Source organism: Manis pentadactyla, chromosome 17, assembly GCF_030020395.1.
Source record: "Manis pentadactyla isolate mManPen7 chromosome 17, mManPen7.hap1, whole genome shotgun sequence".
In the NCBI taxonomy this organism is placed as follows: Eukaryota; Metazoa; Chordata; class Mammalia; order Pholidota; family Manidae; genus Manis; species Manis pentadactyla.
The window spans coordinates 63,679,826-63,702,971 of NC_080035.1; the positions used below are offsets into that span (position 1 = coordinate 63,679,826).

At 45.2% G+C, this 23,146-nt stretch overlaps 1 long non-coding RNA gene across 1 annotated transcript; it reads right to left on the reverse strand.

Moving 5' to 3' along the window:
- Positions 1 to 15,059: 15,059 nt before the first annotated feature.
- LOC118916646 (uncharacterized) lies at positions 15,060 to 21,043 on the reverse strand. Its single transcript, XR_008994531.1, has 3 exons — positions 19,703 to 21,043; positions 17,114 to 19,495; positions 15,060 to 15,281 (listed from the first exon to the last, which is right to left on the reverse strand). It is a non-coding gene; the product is annotated as an uncharacterized LOC118916646 (long non-coding RNA).
- Positions 21,044 to 23,146: the final 2,103 nt, after the last annotated feature.

The following is a 23,146-nucleotide window of genomic DNA, read 5'->3' on the forward strand; positions in this document are numbered from 1 at the left end:
TGTTGTAGGGGAAACACAATTTGTAATTTATTTATAATAGACAGATTCCTACATTGGGACCTACAAATATTTTCATGGACTTCTTTTCTTGCTCTTCTCTCAAAGCCCCTGGTGTGGTGGGCTACAGCTGTGGACGTGTAGATCTGTCTCGCTAGATGTGAATTCAGCAAAGCAGGTGAGCTTTGACTTTCTGTATCTGCAGCCCCAGAAAGCATCTGGGGGACGACCAGGGGCTCCAGTATTGATAGAACGAAGGTAAAACAGAAGCTTCCCCTCCTACCCCTGTGATACAAGCTCACACTTTCAGACAACTTTCAGTTTTGAAGATTTCTTCTCTTCTTCCCGCTCTTTCTGCTGCTACCCCAGGAACAAGTTTGGGGACTTGAAAAGCCCAGCTCAAAGTGTTAAAAATTAGGATGGGTAGGTGCTCCTGCTGGTGACACGCTCTTCCGGAGAGGGGAGTGGGCAGAAGGAGCCCGGGGCTCTCGGAAGTCAGGAGGGCTCCTCTCCAAACAAAGAACGTGTCCACCTTGTCCGTTTTGAGGAACAGAGCTGTGCCCATCATTGCTGAGCTGTGTGGCGTGATGTGGGTCCATTTAGTTACTGACATCCGCATCAAAAAAATCATGTTGAAGATTTGTTCTCAGGTTCTTACCGAGCAGGTTGTAATTTCATTTTCTTGGCAGATTCCTTATTTATATTTGCCTTCTTGCCAAAACTCAGGAGATGCGCTTTTAATTGAAAAAAATACACATTACAGACATACTTGGCTTTAGAGCTCCTCACACGGGTTTCCCAGTCTTACAGGGGCTCCTCACGGGAGGAGCCACAGCTGACACTGCCCACCCGCCCTGCTCAGCCACGCTGCAGGCTGCTCAGCACAGCACGTCGCGGCCACAGGGCAAACATGGGAAATCAGAGCCCCTCTGGGGGCTTCCCTGCCCGAGCTCTCAGAGAAGATGTCCCGCTCTGTGAGCAACAGTAAGCTGATAGTGACATAAAGATTATTAGTGATTATTAGAGTTAACATCCTGTCTGTCGCTAATCTATCCACCCGTCCAACTGCCAGGATACCAATGCGGACGACCCTTACTTCCTACGACTCCGCTGCACATTTTCAAACAGCCTGCTTTCTCACATGGACCCCTTCAGTCCATTCCCTATGCAGCCTGCAGAGTCCAACTCCTGAAATACAAATACGATTATTTTAGTCCTTTACTTAAAACCCTTTGGGTGACCCGCAACTGCAAAAGGTGTGCAAAATGCATCGTGGGCCTGTTCACACCTCTTCTCCCGCCGTGCACACCTCATTCCACACCTGGAGCTCTTGCTGCATCCAAGCAGAGCTACCTGCTGACCTGGAAGATGGTGTTCTTTCTGCCTGGTTGTCAGAGACAAGAATCCCCTCCACCCTCTTTCTGTCGGCTCTTCCTGCCTGTCCCGTGGTGCTCTCTGTGCCCCAGATGAGAACATTGAGTTCAGTTCAGTGTAAGTGACCGTGTTCTTTTCTGTGCGTCCCACTGAGGCAGGAGTGCACAGTGTACACAGATTAACAGCTAAGCCCCTGCCCAGCGGTCCTGTAGATGCCGCCAGTGATCCTGGGTCAGAGGCGCTGAACCAGCACCTGCAGCCTGAGGAGCGAAGGACACAACCCCACCTGTGGATTCTGTCTGAAGTCCTATCTTGTCTCCCCTCCCTCTCCTTTTGACCCCAGAAAACACAACTCCTAATGGTGACCCCTTTGTCTGAAAAGGCAGGTCCTCCCCTTCCTGGGTGCAGGGTGGGGGGTGGAGGTGTTTCCCAATGTCATAGGATTTCAAATGCTCACTCAGGTTACAGGTTAGGAGAAAAATTAAGGGTCTATCCCTTCCTGTTTTTGTCCAGCAGTTTCTGGAACCCACATAAGGCAGAATTCAACTCAGAGAGCCTTTAGCCCAAAACAGTACGAATGCCCTTCCCACCGGATGCTGGCTCTTATTAGAAACACTTTTCCATCACACAGTCAGCATTTTATTAAAAAATTAATGCCTGCAGAATGAGATTTTGATACAAAGCTGCATGGCTGTGACTTTTGTTTCGTTTTGTTTTAGCAACATTAATCTCTTCAATAATTCATCTTTCATTCCTTTAGCCTTACTAAATATTAAACAGGTTAAAGTTAAATATGTGAAAACTCCATGCAGCTCGAGTCTGTCCGGGAGGGCATGTGGGTGAGGGGGTGAGGTGCTCCGTGTCGCTGTCTCCTCTGGGGTTCGCTAAGGTGCGGCAGCAGCACTGCAGGCAGCTGTGGGTCAGGTACAGTCTCTGCTTGGATCTCACCTGCTGGACAGTCAGGGTGTCCCTGCCTGCATCCTCACCCCGGAACTGCTGACAAGGTCACAAAGGGCAACAAGGAGAATGGGCGTTCCAAGATGAGCCAAGACACGTGTTTCTCTGAAGCCAGGCCCACCAGCTCAGAGAAGGAGAGGCCCCAGTCCTTGCCCGCGGTCAGCCTGGCCAGGTCGCCGGGCCCCCTCAGTGGCCACTACATTCCCTCCCTAATCCGGTTATCTGAGGCAACAGCAGTGTCCTTTTCCTGCCAAGAATAATCTACATGATCTCATTGGAGTTGATCTGAGCTGAGAGATGTGTATTCCTCTCCCATTTGGCCCCCAGATAACACACACCTTTTAATTATTAGCACTATTGTTTCCACCAGGCTGAGAAATTAATTTCAGAATGCATGCCTGGGATAGAACTTCCAGAGTAATTTCCCTCCAGGGTCTCAGCCCTGCCTCATCCGTGTGACACCTTGTTAAGACTGATGAGAGTTGCTCCACGGCTGGTGTTTTCACGAAGCTCCTTTTCCTCTGAGGCAGTATGTGCATGTTAACAGGGAGATGCAGACGGCTTTGAAGTAAGTGTCTTTGTTCTGCAATGTCACACTGGTAGAAAGGAATGCTTTTCTGAAGCGACCTACCAGAAACCCCACCCCTGAGACAGAAAGCTTGCATCTCCTGGTCAAAAACAAACACAGGAGAACAAACTGCTGAAGGTCAAACCGTGCTGTGCTGACAATTCTGAAGCTGGCCGCCAAACAGATCTTTCCACCTATTAAAAGAGAGTAAACTCTACCATCTCTGAATTCCACCTTCTGCTTAGCGAGCATCTATAAACAAGCCCGTGATGTCATCACCCAGGAAACAAGCGGAATAGACTGGGGGCTTCGGGACGGGTGCAGATGCCGGCACAGGGGAGTGAGGGGGACCTGCCGCCCTCCGTCCCCGCCTCAGCCTCCGTCAGACCCCCCCCCAGCCTGCTCTTCTGCACAGCTTTATCCACATTGCGACGATCAGAGAAGGTTTCCGAGGATGGCAGTGGGGCTTTTCACAAGGTAGAAAAAGCTGTAAGCAGAGACTGGCCTGGCAATACAATGAAAATGGTAATTAGGGACACAGATCCCACTTTCATGTTTTATTAATGATGTCTGTATCATATCTGTAAAATAATTTACATAATATGTTAATTCTCCAAAAGAGCGGGGAATGGGAGCTCATAATTGCATAGGAAATCAGCTGTCTTTCTGCCTCTGCCAAAGCTACATAATGCTTCACATTTTCTTTAAAGGCACTCTTATTGGGGTTAGGTTACCTTTAAAGTCAGTCAAGTTGAAAATTTTAAGTCTACTTTTTTAGATAGAGACTCATTAGTAAATGTTCTTCATGGCTTAAGATTCGGTATGAGAGCTCTGTTTAAAAGAACTAGGAAAGAACTAGGAAAGATTTTAGCAGCATTCAGGGTGCATGAGAGCGAGGTGCAAACCTGCTTTGAGCTCACAAAAGTGGTCGGAATCTGGTCACAGGCACTTACAGACTATCTCCAGTCCTGTGTTCGTTAATTTCTCACTGTGGCTCTTTTTTTAATGTGATGCGGAAATGCCATACCATGACTCCCTTTCTCAAGCAGAGGGACTTGTCAAAATCATTCTAGAACTTTCTAAGGAGGCAATAAAAAAACAGTGGGCCAAGGATCCAGTTTAAGAAAAAAAAAGACTTATGGGCAGTGATGCGCCCCATGTGCTCAGGGAATCTTCAGGAGTGTCTGTGTCGCTGTTTATTTTAAAGGTGGTGGGTTATGTTGAAAGTTCCATGATGTTCAGTTGATCATCACCTTTTGAAAGTTTAACAATTTATCCTTTACCTAACATGAATGAGTAGTGGTTATATAGGCACGCCCATTTGGATGTTTTTTAAATATATAATTTGCATTCTCCTTGTTCCCAATCCACCACTAGTTTGTAAATTACCATGCAATTCCCAAGCCAGTATACTAAGTGGAATAATTATGACTGAAACCTATTAAGGGAGGCTTCTAAAGAGCATTCTTCAGACCCAGAAACATCTTAGTCACTGAATCTAGGTGAATTTTTTTCTGCACTCATTGCTTTAAACTGATGAGGATCATATGGGATGTGGACATCCTTCTCTTTTTTAGCAGCAAATTCTGAAAGATGCAATTTATGGAATCAAGACCGTGTTTAAAAGTTGCTACACATATAGTGATGACAACCGAATACAAAGATGCAAAGAAAAAGAAAAAATCATTTTTTTAGATGTATCACCTCCATCCTTCCCTATTTTAGGAGTTTAGTGGCCTTGTAGTCTTAGTGATTAACAGGAGGAAAGCTTGGATTTTTCAACATTGGTCCAGATAGAACACTTGTCACATAGTTGTTATGAGAGATGCTAAATTGCTGTAAGTACATGGTTCCTCCACCTTTGACATCAGGCTAATTTGAAGCTCTTTTCAGAATTTGTTATTCTAGTTATTCTATGAGGTCACACATATACACTGGTTCATTTCACCCATTCCTTTGTTTGTTCATTGAACACCTGCCATGTGCCAAGCATATGCTCTGTGATGGACTGATGTCTTGAGAAACGTGTCTCTGAAGGGGGGAATTTATTTCTCTCTGCACTTTCCCAATGTCAAGTATCTTAGGCCCAGTTATGGAGTGTGCCTTGCCTCTGACAACCTGGCTTCTTTCTATGAAAATGGAGAATGAAATGGGAGGCTCACTGGTGTGGCACCATCTCTGCATGGATGCAGGGATTATAATGGTCTAGATTCATTCTATTCTGTACATTCCAACACCTATAAGCTTACCTGGCCACTGAACCAAGAAGCTACAGTATGAAACTGTGGGAGGCCTAGGAGTTCTTTCAACGACAGAATCAAATCTTTCATTGAAAGTTCAACGGATAACGGGTTCTTCAAACACCTGCCTCAACAATGCCTCTGAACCAAGCTGAAGATGTTGCCAGCAGCATCCGTTCTGGAGGGAATACCTTGTGCTCACTCATCCAGACTCCGCCCAGCGCAGGACAGAGCTGTCAGTGTGAAGAGAAGACTTAGGCCCACATGCCATGTCTCAGTATCTAAAAAAGTGTAAATCAAGCCACCTACAATGGTCTGAATGTTTGTGTCCTCCCCAAATTCACATGTCAGAGTCCTAATGCCCAACATGAGAGTGTTAGAAGATGGAGCCTTTAGGAGGTGAACAGGTCATGAGGGTGGGGCCCTCATGAGTGAGATTCGTGCCCTTATAAAAGAGACTCTACAGACTTCCTTGGCCTTTCAACCATGTAAGGAGATGGTGAGGAAAGACCCCTTACCCACCCATGCCAGCACTCTGGTCTCAGATTTCTGGAGGCCAACTGTGAGCAGCACATTTCTGTTGTTTATAAGCTACCCTGTCCTTGATATTTTGTTACAACAGCCCCGAGGGACTAAGACACTAACAAACAGCTGAATAAATGCAATCTATCTCCACCTTAACAACTGTATCTTTATAGTGATGAAATGAATTAAATATGCATGGGTCTAGATATCCTGTTGATAGGCCAGACATGTTTGTATGATTAATAAAATTGTCACTTGCAAAATTAGAAAATTATTACATATTTATTTCATAAATTTTCCTTGCCTTTATTTCCAAAAAATCACTAATTATGGTGCCATAATGAAGTTTTCCACATATTTTGTGTTCTACAGACAGTAATAATACATTCAACGATCTTTCTTGGATTATTGTAATTTTAAGATCTCTGGAAGCAATTTTTGTTATTTCAATTTGGAAATACACAACACTGCTGAAATGATAGAAGCTGAAATTATAAATAATATTCCTAAAGTAATTCATAGATTTGAAAATAGATCACTCTTTCTACATATCACATTTGAACAGTATAGTGTGGTCAAATGAGATTAATCATTATTATTGTAGAAAATAAAAAATATTTTATCATATAAGTGATTTCTTTTTTATGGTTTAGATAGCAGTTTCCCCTTAAATCAGTAGCTGGATCCACAGATTATTTCTTTAGTCCTTTTAAATTTTTCAAAACAGGGAAATTTGAAATGAAACTAAAAATAGAACTATGTTGTCCATGGTCAAAACAGCCTCCTTAGAAACTCATTTGAGGATTATTTGCACAGGAATTATCCTATGATAGGCCTGCAAAGTACAAGCCTTAAGTTAATAAATAGCAAAATCTTACTTTGTGAATTGAATATTATAAAAATTTCAGATTTCAAAATATTCAGACCAGCTGCAATGTGCTTCTGAAAATTTAATAAAACTCTTCTTAACTACCTTTACTAAAAGTAATTCACAATTTTGTGTTCAATACCCACTGAGTTCCCATGTAAAAAGTTGGCATTAGGCTTCAACCTTGTAGCATTAAGACCTACCTACATACACATTTAGGATTCCTTTGACTAATTTAATATTGCAAACTGTTACCCCATCCATCTACAACCATTGTGAAATCTGTGCTAATTCACAAATACCTTTGGAACAAAATTGTTCTTAGAAGAGGAGCAGGATAGTGGAAATGCTGCATGACAGGAAATGATGCTTCGTTATGCAGTGGTCTGAGGAGAAGCATTTCACTAGCCAATTAATTTATCTTCCCTTCTACCTTGGTCTTTCTGTCACAAATCCCCTCTTCACTGAGAAGCAATGTTTATCTTCAATGCTGACAGTGGCACAACGCACACCTCTGCCCATTGAGTTGCCTTTGAGGCCAGAGTTGTAGTGCTGGATGTAAGAGGGTTGCTGGGGATGCACCATGTCACTTGATGAAACGTTTAGGGTTCTGGATCCCAATGGAGCCACACTAACCTCCAGGGTAGCCAAGCAGGAGCTGGTCACCCAGCACACGCAGGTAAGGGCTATTTTACAACTGGACAGCCATACCTTTATGTACCAGCTGAATACTCCTGTTGGCCTGGCTCCTGGAAGGTCCTCAAAATATTTGCTAAGTTGATGAATGAAAGAATGAATGAAGGCAGAGTAAACAAAGAACCACAAAGAGTGCTGTACTTGCCATGAAGGGAGCCTGAGAGATCAGCAGTGATGCGACAGTTTGCTGGCTATGGGTATAAATGAGAGGAAGAGACATCAAACCTGCCCAGAAGGAGTGTTTTCCTCTATGTACCTGACCACCAGATATTTTCCGCATGGAGGAGAGCATCATGAGCCCACCAGGGCTCTGCCTGGCCACCCATTGCAACATATATGCTGTCCCATTGCAACGACTGCCAACTTATAAATGTTTGATTAGCAACTTGAGTCTTTGCTTCTGAAACCTCTGTACATCCATTGCAACCCCAAAGAGAAACACCAGAACACAGCCAGAAAGTGAGGCTGTCCTCCTGGTGTCCCCACACTGTGCTGGAAACAGGAAGCCAGCCCAGAAGTGTTGACTGCCTGGCACAAGCTACTGGGCTCCAAAGGCAGCTGGTTTTCTGCACTTACACCCTTACTCTTGGCGACCTGAGAGGTGCAGGCAGAGAACAGAATAAAAAGAGGCTCCAGGAACTATAACTGATGTACAGGTTGAAAATAAACACCAATATGTGGTCATAACTGGTAGCGATTTCAGAGGAACCACGTATGTGTCTGTTTTTCATGCACTTACCTGTCCCCAGTATTAGGTCCTCAGCTCCAGAAGGAGAGGAACTAAATGCTATTCATCTTTGAGTTCCCAGAGGTTCATCCTGAACCTGGAAAGTAATGGGTGTGCAAGAAATGGCTGCTGTTGCCTGAATTTCTGCTGTCTGTGAATTGCGCATTATAAGAATTCAATGCTAAATTCTCATGACACCCATGGTGTCCCAGGGCTTACGTTATGCAACTCTTCTTTCTCTCCTTTACCAAAGAGGCAGAGTTTCAGAGACACATTTCATGAGGTTCACCTCTCCAGATCCTGGTCTATCATGTAGCACAGGTGAGGGGAACCTGGGCTATGAATTGCTTGATAAAGCCTGTTTTACATTAGGGTCAGAAACCTGGAACTTAGAACAGGAACAATCCAGAGTGTTATTGATAGACCAGGAATGGTCATAAGAGACAAATGGCTCTAGTTCTTCTCTAGTTTCAAAAAATATTCATCAAGTTAAAGCAAAGACATCTGGGGTGAACCTTCCCCAGCACTTCAGGGGTAAGCTCAAAAGCCTGCAGGGCAGGTTATTTCGGTGCATTTGGCAGAACTGGCCTGGAGTCATCCTAGGGGACATCCTGTGCTCCAGGGAGCATCCATCTCTGAGCCTAAGGACTTTGTGTGCAGCCTTGAATATAGTATTTGCTCAATAAATGCTCAAGGAAAGAAGAAAGGAAGGAAAAAATGAAAAAGGCAAAGAAACAGAAGGAACAGAAATAAGGGAAGGGAGGGTCCTGCCTCTTGGCCTAAATGGCAACACCAGCCCCGAGGTTCTTCCAGGCTCTAACCTCCTGGGTCAGACCTGGACTTCTGAGTGTCTATGAGTAACTGGGGAGCGCATCACACCCCAGACTCCTGCGTCTGCGAGGCGCCCCACTGTTAATGTTCCTGTTCAGCAGGTCTGAGTAGGCTCCAGAAGTCTGCTCTCCCAACAGGACTCAAGGTCATGATGATGGAGGCGACCGGGGATGGCACGAGAGAACCACTGCTCTGCAGCACGAACTGCGAGCTGTCGGCAAAACAGCAATCGGCCACAGACCCCAAACTGCTTCCCGAGAGAAACTGTGGCTTTGCATTGAGCTGCCCCTGCGGCCCACATCTGTGCCTCGGGGGTGGCCTTCCTGCTGTATTCTCTAATTTTTTAAAGGAAGAATGAACTCGACGCTTGTTTATCTGGCCGCCAAGGTTTGTGTGTCCGTCCCCAGTTAGCCATTAAGATGATCAGTGCTCCGGGCGAAGGGCTGTGATGGGCACCGCCTGCCGTTCAGCTGCGATCCAGGCCTGCTGTCAGGGAAGCAGCAGTGAGGAAGGCAACCTGAGGGACGCTCTAATCAAGATATTCTAAGTGCCATGGCTGGGCCCCATTATGACTAGATAAAATTAATGTTTAATGAAATTGTGCCTCGATATCATGTCTGATTTTTATTAGACGTTGCCTCAAGCTATATGCAAATGAAGACTATTTGTGTATTTGTTGTGAAATTGTTGTGATAAAATTGTCCAGGTTAGCATCTGAATCTTCCAGGAAGGATTAGAGATGAGGAAGCCATCTCCTGCCCTCAGGAACCGTGTTCACCTCACGGGGGACAGAGGCTGCACAGAACCGTGCTTCCCCGTCCCTGCAGCCGACACGATGCTTAAAGTTTGGTATTTACGCACTAGCTGCTTTATTCTGTTTTGTCTCCAGTGCACTGAGTTTTTCATGTGTTCTTTTGTTTGTTTGTTTGTTTTTGTTTGCAAGGTGCCTTAATTCCCTTATGGAGAAAAGAAAGATATGCATTTCTTAAAATTGAAGTTATTATAATAAATGGCAAAATCATGTGCTACTTTATTATCAGTGATTAATAGGACATTAGACAGGTAACATAGTCATGCATGGAAATCACAAACAGCCCACATGCATGCAGGTGCTGACTGGGCCCTGGGCTCCTCATGCAGGGACGGTCCACCCACTAGCTCCGTCCCTGTCCACCATCTTCTCTTCACTCTCCTCCATCAGTCCTTCATCTAATGAAGGAACCTGCAAGACGAGACTTTTTTTTCTTTATTTTTTTGATTAAGGTATCGTTGATATACACTCTTAATGAAGGTTTCACAAGAATAACAATGTGGTTACCACGTTCCCCCTTATTATCGCCCCCCCCCATACCATTGAGGTCACTGTCCATCAGTGGAGTAAGATGTAGAAGGCAACTTTTTCATAAATGTCACGTTTGTCCTCTTTGGAGTGCTGACCTGTCTCCCTCTAATCTCTCCCTCCTCCGGTGCATGGATTTATCCCTTCCCTACTTTTTAACTGCCTCTCTGAGCACCCCCACCCCAACTTCAAGCTGAAGAATCTCTTCATGTTTCCAGACCCTGTTAGACTCAAAAAAACTTTCTGCTGTTGTAGCGGAAGTCCTGGGTAAATAGTAGGCAAGTCAAGGGCTTCGTGTTGCATTTGGAGAGTCAGCTTTCTTCAGGGAAGGCAAACAAGCAGGAGTTAGATGACACCTGTGTACTTTGAAAAGGAAGTCCCACTTTATAACAGGTTGTCTAGATTCTCCTCTCCATCTGTAGACCTTTGATCACCCTTCTAGTCAAAAGTTTATGCCTATTACTTGAAAAATCTGTTCTGTGTTGCAAAGTCCCTTGTCTTCTCAGACACTGGTTACCAAGGACGTGTACGGGGAAGAGCAGACCTGTACTAGATGTGGTCCCACACGCCCCTTAATATAAGAGGCACCGTTGTTTTGTGTATCCTTAGGAACGGAAGGAAAACACTGCCAATTAAACAATGAGACAAGATTTTCTTTTCATTTCAAATTTCTGATTTCTATTTATTGAGTTTTGTAACATACTGAGGTGTAATTGATATAGAATAACTTGGCATATCTTAAAAGTGTACAGTTTGACATACTTGTATATCTGCAAAGCCATCACCCAATCAAAAACATGAAGTTATCCACCACCTGCAAATATTTCCTCCTCTCCTTGGGCTGCCCTTCCCTGGCTTCCTTCCTTTTAAACCCCCACCCTTCTCCCTGGGAAAATGCTGATCTGATTTCTGTCTCCACAGATCAGCTTGCATTTGTGAGAATTTCGTTTAAGTGGAATCATGCAAGTTCCTTTTTAATCTGACTTCTCTCCTGCAGCAGTTATGTTGAGACTCATCCATGCTGTGTATCAATGATCTGCTTACCTACTGCTGGGCAGTCTTCCGTTGTGTGGCTAGACTGGCTTCTTTATTCCCTTGCCTTTGATGGGTTTTGGGGTTGCTTCCACATTTTGGGTATTATAAAGTAACCTGCTATAACATGTTTTTCCATATCTTTGTGTGAAAATATGCTTTCATTTATTTTATTTTATGACCAAAAATATGTCATAAATGTTCTGTGTGTGCATTTGCAAGCACTGTGTATTCCAATTGTCTATGAATATCAGTCAGGTTGGTAGTGCCATTCAAATCCACATCCGTACCAATTTTCTATTTTTTCTACCAATTATTGAGAGATAGGTATTGAAATCTACTGCAGAGTTCTCTTTTTCTCCTTGCATCTCCATCAGTTCTTGTTTCGTGTATTTTTAAGCTCTAATAGTTATACAAACTTTTAGGATTGTTATGTTCTCTTGAGACACTGATCCCTTTATAATCATAAAATGAGCTTTTTTTTAATCCCTGAAGTGTTTTGTTGAGTGAATACTGAGAGGTTTTCACTGTCCCATCATGTCATAGGAATGATGGCTAGGTCACACACAGTTAGGTCAACCGCTGCTTGGCCATCAGTGCCCAGGAGGTGCACACAAGCTTCAGAGATGTCAAAATGGGAAACCTCAGCATGCGTTGTATACCTGACATCAATATAATATTGCATATTGACTATACCTCAATAAAAATTTTTTTTAATCACATGTACTTACAGTTGATGATATTCAGATATTACACAGTGTTTGAGAAACTATTTTTAGTGGAAAGCTCTGGGGAATATTCTGTGGCATGTCCTTCATTGGCCTTAGATTATGTCCATGCAGATAGTCCAAGTTCTGTTCTTGGGTGATGTGGAGAACGGAAAATGCAAGCGTGGGCCTGGCCGCGTGGAGCTGAGAGGTGGTGTGCATGCCTCTCAGAAGGGACGGCAGCTCAGTCCTGGGCCCCAGCTGCCCTGCCCACAGGGGTATTCCTTCCTGTGCCAGCCTGGGGGTCTCTGGATTCATTCTGTTAAAGATTCGCTTACCCTTGTAATCCCTTCTGCCTCTGGCCATCTCTACAGGAGGCCCCACCGCACGGAAAGATGCACAAATAGAAATCACCATCTTTCCCTCACAGTCTGCTCCTCCGGGGCTGCTCTGACTCCCAGGGGATGAAACGAGCATCAATATGCATGTGTGTACATCACACACACACACACGCACGCACGCACGCACGCATGCACACACCGTGTCTCATGGAAGTCAATCCAAATGCCACAGGAATCCATGTTCCCTTTACAGCCTTGCCCAAGCCCTCCAGTGGGTCCCATTGCTCCCGTGCAGCCCCTCCCTCCCCTCATCCCCTCCCCTCACAGCACCTGTGCTCCTTCACACTGAAATCCTCAATATGCCTCAAGAATGTTTTCACTGATTCAGGCCTAGAATGCACTTAACTTTTACACTTACATCTAGAAAATTATTTCTCAATCTCTATGAAAAACTTCATGTTGTTTCCTGGGCAGAGACTCACCGCATCCCTGGCAAGGTTAGGTATCCCCTGGGTGAGCCCCCTCCCTGCCCGTACCTGTACTGAGGCTAGTTCACTGGCCTCACACGCTGACTGCTTATCTGGCTCCTTCTCTGAGCTGTGTCCTGAGAAGACAGACCTTGTTTTACTAACCACTCTTTCTCTGCTCTCTGTCATTGTGCCCCAACATGTCACATGATCCATGCATGCATATGGGCGTCCTTATCCACCTGACCTCTTCCCAGAACCCCCTGTCAGCTTCCCCTGTTCACTCAGACCCCCATGAACAGCGTAGGTGCCTGGGACATGTGTGGGTGCCTGGGACATGCGTGCTTCTTGTTCCTTCTGCAGCCCTGCAGCAGCCTATCCGTGGCTCATGCAGAGGTCTGTGGGCTGCCCTGTCCTGTCATCTGTCTGGTGTCCCGCATGCCCCAGTCTTCCTCGCGACATGTTCGTGCTTCACATGCACACTCAACACTGCCCTTGGGTGTGTGCCTGCAATTCTCAGGTTATCTCGTTAACCCTCCATGTAATGGGAGGGGATATTTACCTACCCTTTGAAAAGCAGTATTTCTGGGAAAAGAGCCCGGATTCCTGGCAGAGTGTAACCAGGAGGACCATTGCCCTGAAAACACAATCACACCCGTGCTGCACCTGCACAGAGTGTTCAGAGGGACTGTGCCCGAGAGCCAGCTGGTCCCGTGCAGCATGGTGCACAGGGAATGCTCACTGGGGCCCCGGCCACGCCCGCCCACTCTCTAGAACATTGTGGTACTCATCCCCCGCAGCAGAAGTAATGATTTGCCTGTGCTCACATGGACAGACCAACAAAAAATGAGAAGCTGGTAAAATAACTGAAAACTCAGCGTTCATGGAGCTAGAATTATGTTTTCAGTTCCCTGACTTTTAATTATGGCCATGCTTGCAACAGGGAGGTCACACTGATCACGGATTTTGTAAATCAGAAAAAAAGATTTCAGAGAGTCCAATCCATGCTTTTGTATATTCACCTATTCATTCGATCTTGTCAAATACTGGTCAGTTCCTGTGTCAGAGGTGAATAGAAATGAACAGTGTTTGATTCAGGGATTCCCAAAACAATTAAAGTTGTTATGGTTTTATGTATTATCCAAAAGTGAGGAACTTTTATTAATTTACTTATTTTAAAACTCAGGAAAGTCATCTCCAGTTTGCTTTCGAAATTCTTTGCCTAAAACTCAAGTTGGCATTTTATTTTTGCTGCAACAGGTCCTGTTGTACATTTTCAAAGTCAGCAACTTTTATGAACAAACATCTCCCAAGCAGCATGCGTATAAATACAATCCTGCTCTCTTTAGGTGTGATCCCTGGATCATGGTGTTAAAGACAAATTTTAAATAGTCTTTAGTCTGAACAAGTATGTTCACATTCTAAGTGGAATATTCATTTCATTCAGATGTCCAAAGGGGTCCCAATAGATACATTAATGTTCTGAAAATAAAGTGTTTGCATGTATTGCCTCAGAGTAAAGTATTTAGAATTTTAAATTTAATGTAGCCTGCTTTCCTATTTAATACAGCAATACCATCTCCCAGATAATAATACACTTCAGAGGATTTCTTTCAGCTACACAATTTTCAATAACTCATACTTCCTGAAGATTTATGTTAAAGGAAATAAGTCATCACCACATTGCTTACATTAATTCCTACGAAGCCAAATTAAAAATTCATTTTGGGCCTCTGACAAACCTTTTATATTAAGGATGTTTTTGCCGTGTATTAAACTCATTTATGTGAGAGCTAACAAAAAGCTGTATACTTGAAGCCCTTAATCATATACAATGCTTTCAATGTGTTGAAAAGTTTGTGTTATCTTTGCCTTTAAATTATTTAAAAAAGGAAAGACAAGACAGACCTGATTTGTCAGCTGGCCTAACCCCTCCTTGGAAGTTTCTAGTTAATTTCTTGTCTCCCGTTGCCCATCTGTGCCCCCAAATCCAACAGAAATGTTTTCAAAAACAGTTTCTGCTCTAACAAAACAAGAGTTTATGATTCACTTTCAGACTTTGTTCTTTCAACTAACTTGTTTGTTCAGGAAAACAGATTTCTAAGACTTGCACACACAGCAGGATCTTTGTGCCCCTGTTTTTAACTCCTGCCTTGCTCAGATGACAGGACTTTTGGCCCATAAAACATGCATTAGAGATAAGGGGAGGAAAACATGATAATCTTACGGCTTCCTTTATGCCACCATCCGTGGCACGGGACAAGTGTAGGCACACAAAATGGTCCAGTGACCATGAACAGAAGTTTCTAAAATCACCCAACCTGGGGGCAGGTGAGAGCGTGTTTCTGCCTTGTGCATCTCACGTGCAGGACCTGGCAATGTGTTCAATTTTGATAAATTTATCCAAGCTATTGGTATGCTCCCAAACGGCGCAAAACCTGGCCCCTCATTTACTAGGGCCTTTGCCCGGCTCTGTGCTGGCTGCCTACTTGGAATCTGTCTTTTGCTCCATTTGGTTAAAGTTCGTGTCCATCTTCTCTCCCAAACCTCCATCTGCTCAGAGCTCTGGACAGAGGTGGTATGTCTTCAAGTCCAGTTACAGAAGACGCTTTCTACACCTGCACATGGCGGAGAAACAGACAACCGTGGAGGGCGGGCCATGCGCACTTCCAAGCAGGAAAACAGACGCAAGGGACCGGGCATTGGAAACACCTTTCCCTTCAGCAAGAAAAAGAAAAGGAGACGCCGCTGCCCGGCCAGCACTCCGCCGGCGCCGCGGGGCGCAGGGAGGCCGCGGGTCTGCGGGGCTCCGAGTGAGGATTGCCTGCGGCGTCGGGGCGGGTGCAGGCGGCCCACCCGGCTCTGCTCTGCGCTCGGCCCGTGCCCTCCACGAGCTGAGATGAACAGAAAGCAAAACTTAAAAGGCCCGCAGAGGCCGGGATCCTGGTTTCCACCAACCCCTCCTGGCAAGACAAACCTGGCAGGGCCCTTGACCTTTGACCCATGGCGTTCTCGTTGGCCACCTAGGGATGGTGGCACACGTGCTGTGTCCCTCCCAGGACTGTTGCAGAGCAAATAAGAGGCATCCAGGCCAAATTGGAAAAACTCTGGAGGCTCCTCCTCTTTCCTGATGCACTTTTTCCAGATCTTTCTGCAGCCCCCCGGCCCCACCCGGCTCCCCTCCTCCACACCATCCCCCGGGGCCACCGCTCTCAGCCTCCTTCGTGCTTGTCATCCGCAGCGCCTTCTCCTTTCCTTCCTCTGTCCCCGTTTCCTGTTCTCTCTTACTCTGCTCTCTGGGTCACTGAGCTCAGAAAATGCGCATCAAGGATTATTTTACCATTTTGCCCTAACTGGCCAGAAGAGGAAGAATAGAGCCAGATTAATCTAAATTAGAAACGTTTCAGACAGACCCACAACTCTGCCTGCTAGGGAATGACAGACACGGCTATACTTAGATACCTTTGCTGATAGATGAGAAATCCTGTGCGATTTTCTGCTATGAGTCTTCAGTCTAAAAATAAGTGTATCCTGAAACACCAGATTCATTTTCTTTTAATACACAGGTCAACCACAAAAGACATCTGTGTGTGTGTATGTGTATGCGTGTGGTTAGCTGTGACTGTGTGTGTGTGTGTGTGGTGTGGGTAGGTATGGGGGGTGCTGTGTGTGTGTGTGTGTGTGAACATCTTCTTCCATATACTGCCTCTGCCCTGTGTATTCTGATCCGGGGGACTTGGGGTGGCTTCCTAGAATGAATACTGTTAACATGCACCCCACAAAATTTTGATGCAGGTGGTCATTTTCAGCTTAGTGAGGTTGAATTCAAATCCAGTTTCATATTAGATTCATCTGGGGGACTTTGAAAAAATAAGGGTGCCTGATGTCAGTCTGGGTCCAGGCATCAATCCTTGTAGAATTCTCTTGGACGGTTCTGGAATTCAGCCAGTCTAGAGCTGTTGACTGCCGGCTATCGACTTTGGGCTCAGAAAGCCCAGGACTGCCGTCAGAGCTCCAGCACTCAGCTGTGTGACTGCACTAATTAGAGGGCCTCTCTGGGCCCCTGCAGCCTCTGCAAGCTGGGGACATCACTCCCCCTCAGGGCCTGGGCAGTGGGCTCTCCATCCTGGATGCACAGGACATCACCAGGGTGGTAAACCAGGCTGGGCCCCACCCCAGCTGAACCAGAACAGGTAGCGGCAGTTCTGTTCTCAGGGTTTGTATTGCTTCCAGAGGACTTCACGCCGAGGACCTGTGGGCTGCAGATTAAATGAGGTAGGATGGGTGTCGGCACCCTGCTCCTTCCAAAGGAACCTCAGCCAACTGGCTCCATGGCCTCACTGGTGGGAAGGGTCCCCCTAGCATGTGGCGCGTGGTGCCTTCTCCACCCGCAGCAGCCCCACGAGGTAGACCCTGTGCTTTTGTGCCTGAGATTCTCTCCCACACTTATCAGCAAGTGCTCCTTTCCCAGTATAGGTAGAAAAAGGGACAGAGCGTGTCAAAGGAAGGCATGCCCTCTGGTCCCGTGGCAGCCATGCCTGTGGCTTTGGGGGTGGCCTGGAGCAACCAGAGCTCACTGGCAGCTGCACCGCCCGTGGCAACAGGTGAGGGATCATCTGTGGGAAGCAGGCAAGCGTCCAAGTGGGACAGAATACTCAGGAGAGAAACAAATAAAGCTTTCTTGGGTCCACAACAAGAGAGGAGAAGTTGAAAACACCATATGTGATATTAATAAAAACTTTGATTGCAACCCTTTGCCACTGTTTTAATTGACTTGAGTTTAGGAGCCGATGAGAAGCCAGGAGCATGTCCGAACCTCATGGTTTTTCAGTTTGCACAGTCTCTCTTCGTGGGAGAGTTACTGATCTAATGCTCTCGATTTTCCCATCTATGCAATGGGCATTTCTTTAGTATCCATCTGACCTGAGAGCTGGTGTGATATGTATGAACAACCAAAATCATGTGACTAATGAAAAATCTCTAAAGTCATATGTGAGCTCTCAAGGTTTCTCCCACTAAGGCCATCTAATTAAAAAGAAGAAGACAGTCTTTTGTTATATCCTCACCCCATACATAAAGACCATGCTTTCTGTGTATTTTTACAAAGCAAGAGATCCATGTAAGTTCTATGTTCACTACCCACTGTAATAATTAAGTAACAAGAAGCTATATGGAAAGTGATTCTCAGGGCGAATCAGGACACTGATAATGAAGCAGGGTCAGTAATCCCGCTTTAATGAAAAGGGGGTTCTAATCACTTGGTGAAGATTTTAAATCAGAGGAACAATGAAATGTGTTCCCATATCAATAAAACTCAATTCTTTACCTTCTTATTATGTAAAATAATGAGCCTGGGTCCCTGGAGAAGACAGCACCTTGCCCAGTTGTGTTTTCTTCATGAGCACCTTCCAGCCCATTCCGTATGCAATTGTGAATACATAGGTCTGTTTATGAAAAATCTGCTCATTATACCATTAGAATGCATCGATGGCATTTTCAGTAGTAAGACAATTTGCACTGCAGATATATGTTTATGGGAAATTAGGGGAATAGTAGGGCTTAATGCATAAAGGCGAGGAATTCATGTAAAGTAAGTGTGGTACACGAGCTGTACTTTTTAGTAATCCTTCTAAATCTGTATTTCATCCAGAAAGCTTTTATTTTCAAACCAATTTAAAAAGTCAATAATCATTAAATATGCAGAGACATTTGTGTGCTTCCTGCTTTGTATTTCATTCCAAACGAGGCTCTCAGTGTTCTGTCTGTGTGTGCGTTGGCTTGCATTTGCGGAGGACAGGGGAGCATGGAGACCGATTCCACCAGACCATGAACAGCAGCACTCCCTGACCTCTCGGAGAGGTTGCATGGCATGAAGAGCAAGCCCTGCTATCCCTTCCTTGGGCCCTTGAAGAACGAGAGGAGGAGCAAGCTCACTGCTGCCCGTTGTCCAGTGGCAGGACTTGCCTGGCTGCCCCTTGCTGCCCTTTCCAGGCAGGCCTTTCCCTCCCGCCTGACGCTCTGCATGCTGGCTCAGCAGCCATGCTGGGTCTCCCCGTTGCTCGATCTTGAACTAATTTTACTTTGTCTGCTTTGCCCCTTGACATTTGACAAACTGACAGTGCCCAGGGGGTTTTTCTAAGCTCCTTTTCTTGAGCTCCTGCCTGCTCCTGTGGATTCAGAGGCCCGGCTTTACCTTGGCAAGGTGACCCTCTTTAAGGGCACGTCCTGAGGGAGAGGTAGTTGATCTCCTCTGGCCAGGACATGCAGGGCACAGAAAATGATTGCTTGGTATTTGGCCTCGGGAGCCACTCATTCATTACACAAAGTCTTTATCTCCGTGCATATCCTGGAACAATACTCTTAAATAAATACTCTCTGAGGCATTTTACTCCATGGCTATTTACTTTGCATTTCCATGATCTCAATGGAACACAGAAAGGAGGAGATAGAAGGCTTGGCAAACAATAAATTGCCACCATCTACGCACAAGAGGACAACTGTGAGGGATATTGTTTTGTTTTAAAAGCAAGACACGTCACTGACCTGACATAGTGCATCTGTGTGCAGACCAGAATCACTTAGGAAATTCCTCTTGACAGAGCCGGATAACCCTCTGCCTCAGAGAACAGAGCCCGTGGGGCTTTGGAGGGAGACACCCTGGTTCCAACCTCCAGCCCTGCCCACTCAGTCTCGGGATCTTGGGCAAGCCCTTGAGATGTTGCGTCTCAGTTGCCTTCTACAGTCAAGGTACGGATAGGTTGCCCTCCTTCTCCATAGAATTGTTCTGTGTTCAGAACGAGACAGCCTGCCCTGACTGCGCGGGGGTCTGGACATCCAAGGAAATAAAGGCAAAGACGTGAATTAGCAGCCTGCTTTAAAATGATGACCCTAACATTATTGGCCAAGATTACTGGCATCGCCATCATATTATTATTAGTTTAGATTTTTAAAAACCTGATGCAGTCAAAAATTATTTGAAAAAGTCACTAAGCCCACGAATAAAAACAAACATCAAAATTTACTTTAGACTCACCTGCATTTGTCAATGAAACCTTTCCTGCCCTATTTAACCACCTCTTCCTCCTCCTTATTCTTTTCAATTAACTATGATCACAAAGATCCACCCTCAACAAACAAACAGGTTCCCGTGAAAACCTGCCAGAGGGAAACACAAAGAGGAAGCGGTTGTACGAAGTCTCAGGTTCACTGGGTTTGTTCCTCCTGGAGTCAGACTGACTGCGTTCATGCTCTCAGAAGGCATGTGCTGATTTTATAACAACAGCCAAAGGTAGGCTTCCCCCCAGAAGGCTACTGGACATTTTCCTGGGACCTTCGGGTGGGGGGTGGGGATCTATTTTTTACTTCATTTAAGGACAGTGGGGAAGATCCAGGTATTTAGATGGAGATTCTGAATCTATCTGTAATGGCCCATGTCCGGGGCAGGTTAGAGAAAGTCACACGTGTCCAGTCACAGCTGCGCTCGTGATCCGAGAGAGAGTGGACACAGCCTGGCTGCCCTCCAGGCACTGGCTCTTATCCACGGCTCCTCACTCACCCTGGTGTACGTTGTACAGAGTAGAATGTTTTTTCAAAACACAAACACAGGAGCTGGACTGAAACACCTCCACCCTGCTTGGCCAATGGCCCAGTGATTCCCTGGTAGACCATGCTTCCAACCCAACTGTCCTTTTGTTCAAAACGTTCTTGGAATTCATCTTTCAAAAATTCTCTTCCGAGGGTGTGGCGTGCTTTGGAATATCCTGAGGGAATGAGATTGTCAAACTGTGGGAAGGCTTTGAGTTTTGGAAACAATAAATATTTTGATGCCAGTTGAATAGATGTGACCAGTACTGAAGCTAAATATAGTGTTAAAGGAAATATAAGTAAAGGGATTTTCCTTGGAAATGACTGGAAAATGTCTCTGAATAGAGCTGCATTTTAGTGGCAGCAGCATTCTCAGAGGACTTTGGCGCCTTCCTGACGGGCCAGCGGTGTAGCTCCATCGCCCTGCAGCCGCCATGCACCTTATTTAATGACCATGGTGATCCTTTTTACAATAGTTTGCAATGAACTCACACCTCCCCACCCCCCACCAAGTTCACGATTAATGTAGACTCTGTATAGGGTTGCAGAAGAAAGAAGAGAACAGATTCATAACCAAGTAGAGCAGACTGTTCACACAGACCTAGTGCTGAAGTCCTAAGGCTGCCAAGACCTTAATGAAGAAGGAATGGGGCCCAGAAACACCCCTTCTCTTTCTGCGGAGTACCCCAGTTCTACACATTTGGACCACCGCTGGGATAAGGCACCCTGTGGAGAAGCATTGCTGGAACACATCTGTTATGATGAGCAAAAAGCAGTATGTGTGCCATGATGTCATTGGGACCGTGGCCTGATATTGAGGGGAATCATGTCAATGAGTCATGCTCACAATTAATTTAAGTAACAACTGATTTTATGGTTGGGAATGATATTAAGATATTTGTTTTAAGTCTGACTTATGGCTGTTAAACTGAGGCTTCTTACAGAATTCCACTTTATTATCATTGAGAGCATTGATTTGAAATATTGGAGGGGCCTGATGCCATTATTCAAAATGCATAGATCTAGTCTAGATCCTTCCATCGAAGACAGACCCTTCGTGGACAAGTAACATACATACACGTAGAAACAGACTCCATGAAAGTACTGAGCTGATCCCAGATCATAAAACAGAAAGCACACCTCCCTTTACATGGAAGCAATTTGCTGAGGCATCTCGAGAGGCGCAGGTAAAGGCCCAAGATGGATTTTGAGCTGTGTGGAAGTGAGGGAGAAGTTACTAGTCAGATCTGGCTAGTGGCCGAAGGGAGCTTAAGGGGAAGTAACATTTAGAAACTATTAAAATGATGGAAAGAAAGAACCTAGCCAGTATCATTTCTGTACAAAAGAATTAATTTAAATTAGTACAATCATACAGGCAACTTCTGAGCAGCTGCAGGGATGAGAAAGGAAATTGTTGAAGTGGGGAGCATTTTATCTGAAGAAAAAGGTTTGAATTTTTGGTAATAGTTCCAACTTTAAAATAGTAAAGCTATAGAATTCTATGACATTCAGGATATAGGCAAGGAGGAGAGATTCTATTATGTATGTGACATAAGCCATTCCCCACCTGAAGGAAAGGTGAGCTAGGAGTTTCACGTTAAAAGCCTACTTAAATTGACAGCTCTTGCAGATGACACTGGGATTTGGAGGTAAAGATAGAATCTTTCCTGAGGTTTGAAAAACAAGCTCTTATTCACATTTTCTATTTTCCCATTGATATGAAAATTGTGTCAGAAAAGTAGAAGTCCCGGGGGTACATTGCTTTCCAACCGCCATCTTTCCCTGCCCTTCTCATTTTGTAGTTGCTCTGTGTGCATTTATGTGGGGGGGGCGTGTGTGCACCATGAGCATGTGTGCATGTGTGTGCACATGCATGCATGTGTGCATGCACGCATGCATTCATGTTCCTCCATTAAATTCTTTCTTATAAGCAGGCCTATGATCATCAGCGGCTGGAGAGTTGAAGCATTCACCTTCCCATGCTGCACCCATCCTTCTTCTGGAGCATCAGTGGTTTATCTTGTGAAACTGGGCAGACATTTAAGATCGCATATGAATTATCTTCCCCTCTGATATTTACTCCCAGAAAGGAAAAACGGTATGAAGAAAAATTTCAACAACACTTGGCTCAATGAGATCTTAGCCTAAGGCTGTTTCAGAGAGAAATCTGTGTATCCAGGTTGTCGAGCGCCCCGTGTGTGTCCGTTTATTTGGAAAGCCAAATCATATTTGATGTACTTGCAGTTATTTCATGTGCAAAAGACCGTAGAAGCCTCCTGTAAACTTGCTTGTTTATGTCATGTATTTCATTAATCTCACACACGATTACTCACAGCGCACACTCCAGACTGCCAGCAGTTATCATCCATTTCCTAAGGTGCCCAATATATTCCAAGATAGACGTGAAGAGGAGCTGTGACCCTCTTTTTCAACTATTACAATATCTCCAAAGGAGCTAGGAATTTGGGTCGGGAAGTGTGATGGCTCTTTGTATGTGTTATTTGACTGGGCCTTGGGATCCCAGACATTTGTCCAAACATGATTCTAGGTGTGACTGGGAGTGTTTAGGAATAAGATTATCACGGGAATCAGCGACTGAGTGGAGAGGATGGCACCCCTTATTTCTATCCTTCCTCCTCTCAAAGGAACAGCAGCGTTAGGTAGGGGCTTCAGGAATGTTATGTCAAAGGAAGGTTATTTTCTTCAGATTCTTTTCTGTCCCAACCTCAATGATAAATCAAAGGGATACACACACAGACCGTCAGTACACACATCCTAGCGTCCGTCTAGTGTAGAAGCATCTTCCTCTGGTTGTTCCCGAGAAGGACTGCGACAGGCTTCCCCCTTCACAGCCCATGCGTAAGATGGACCATCGGTCCCTCCGCAGTGGGCA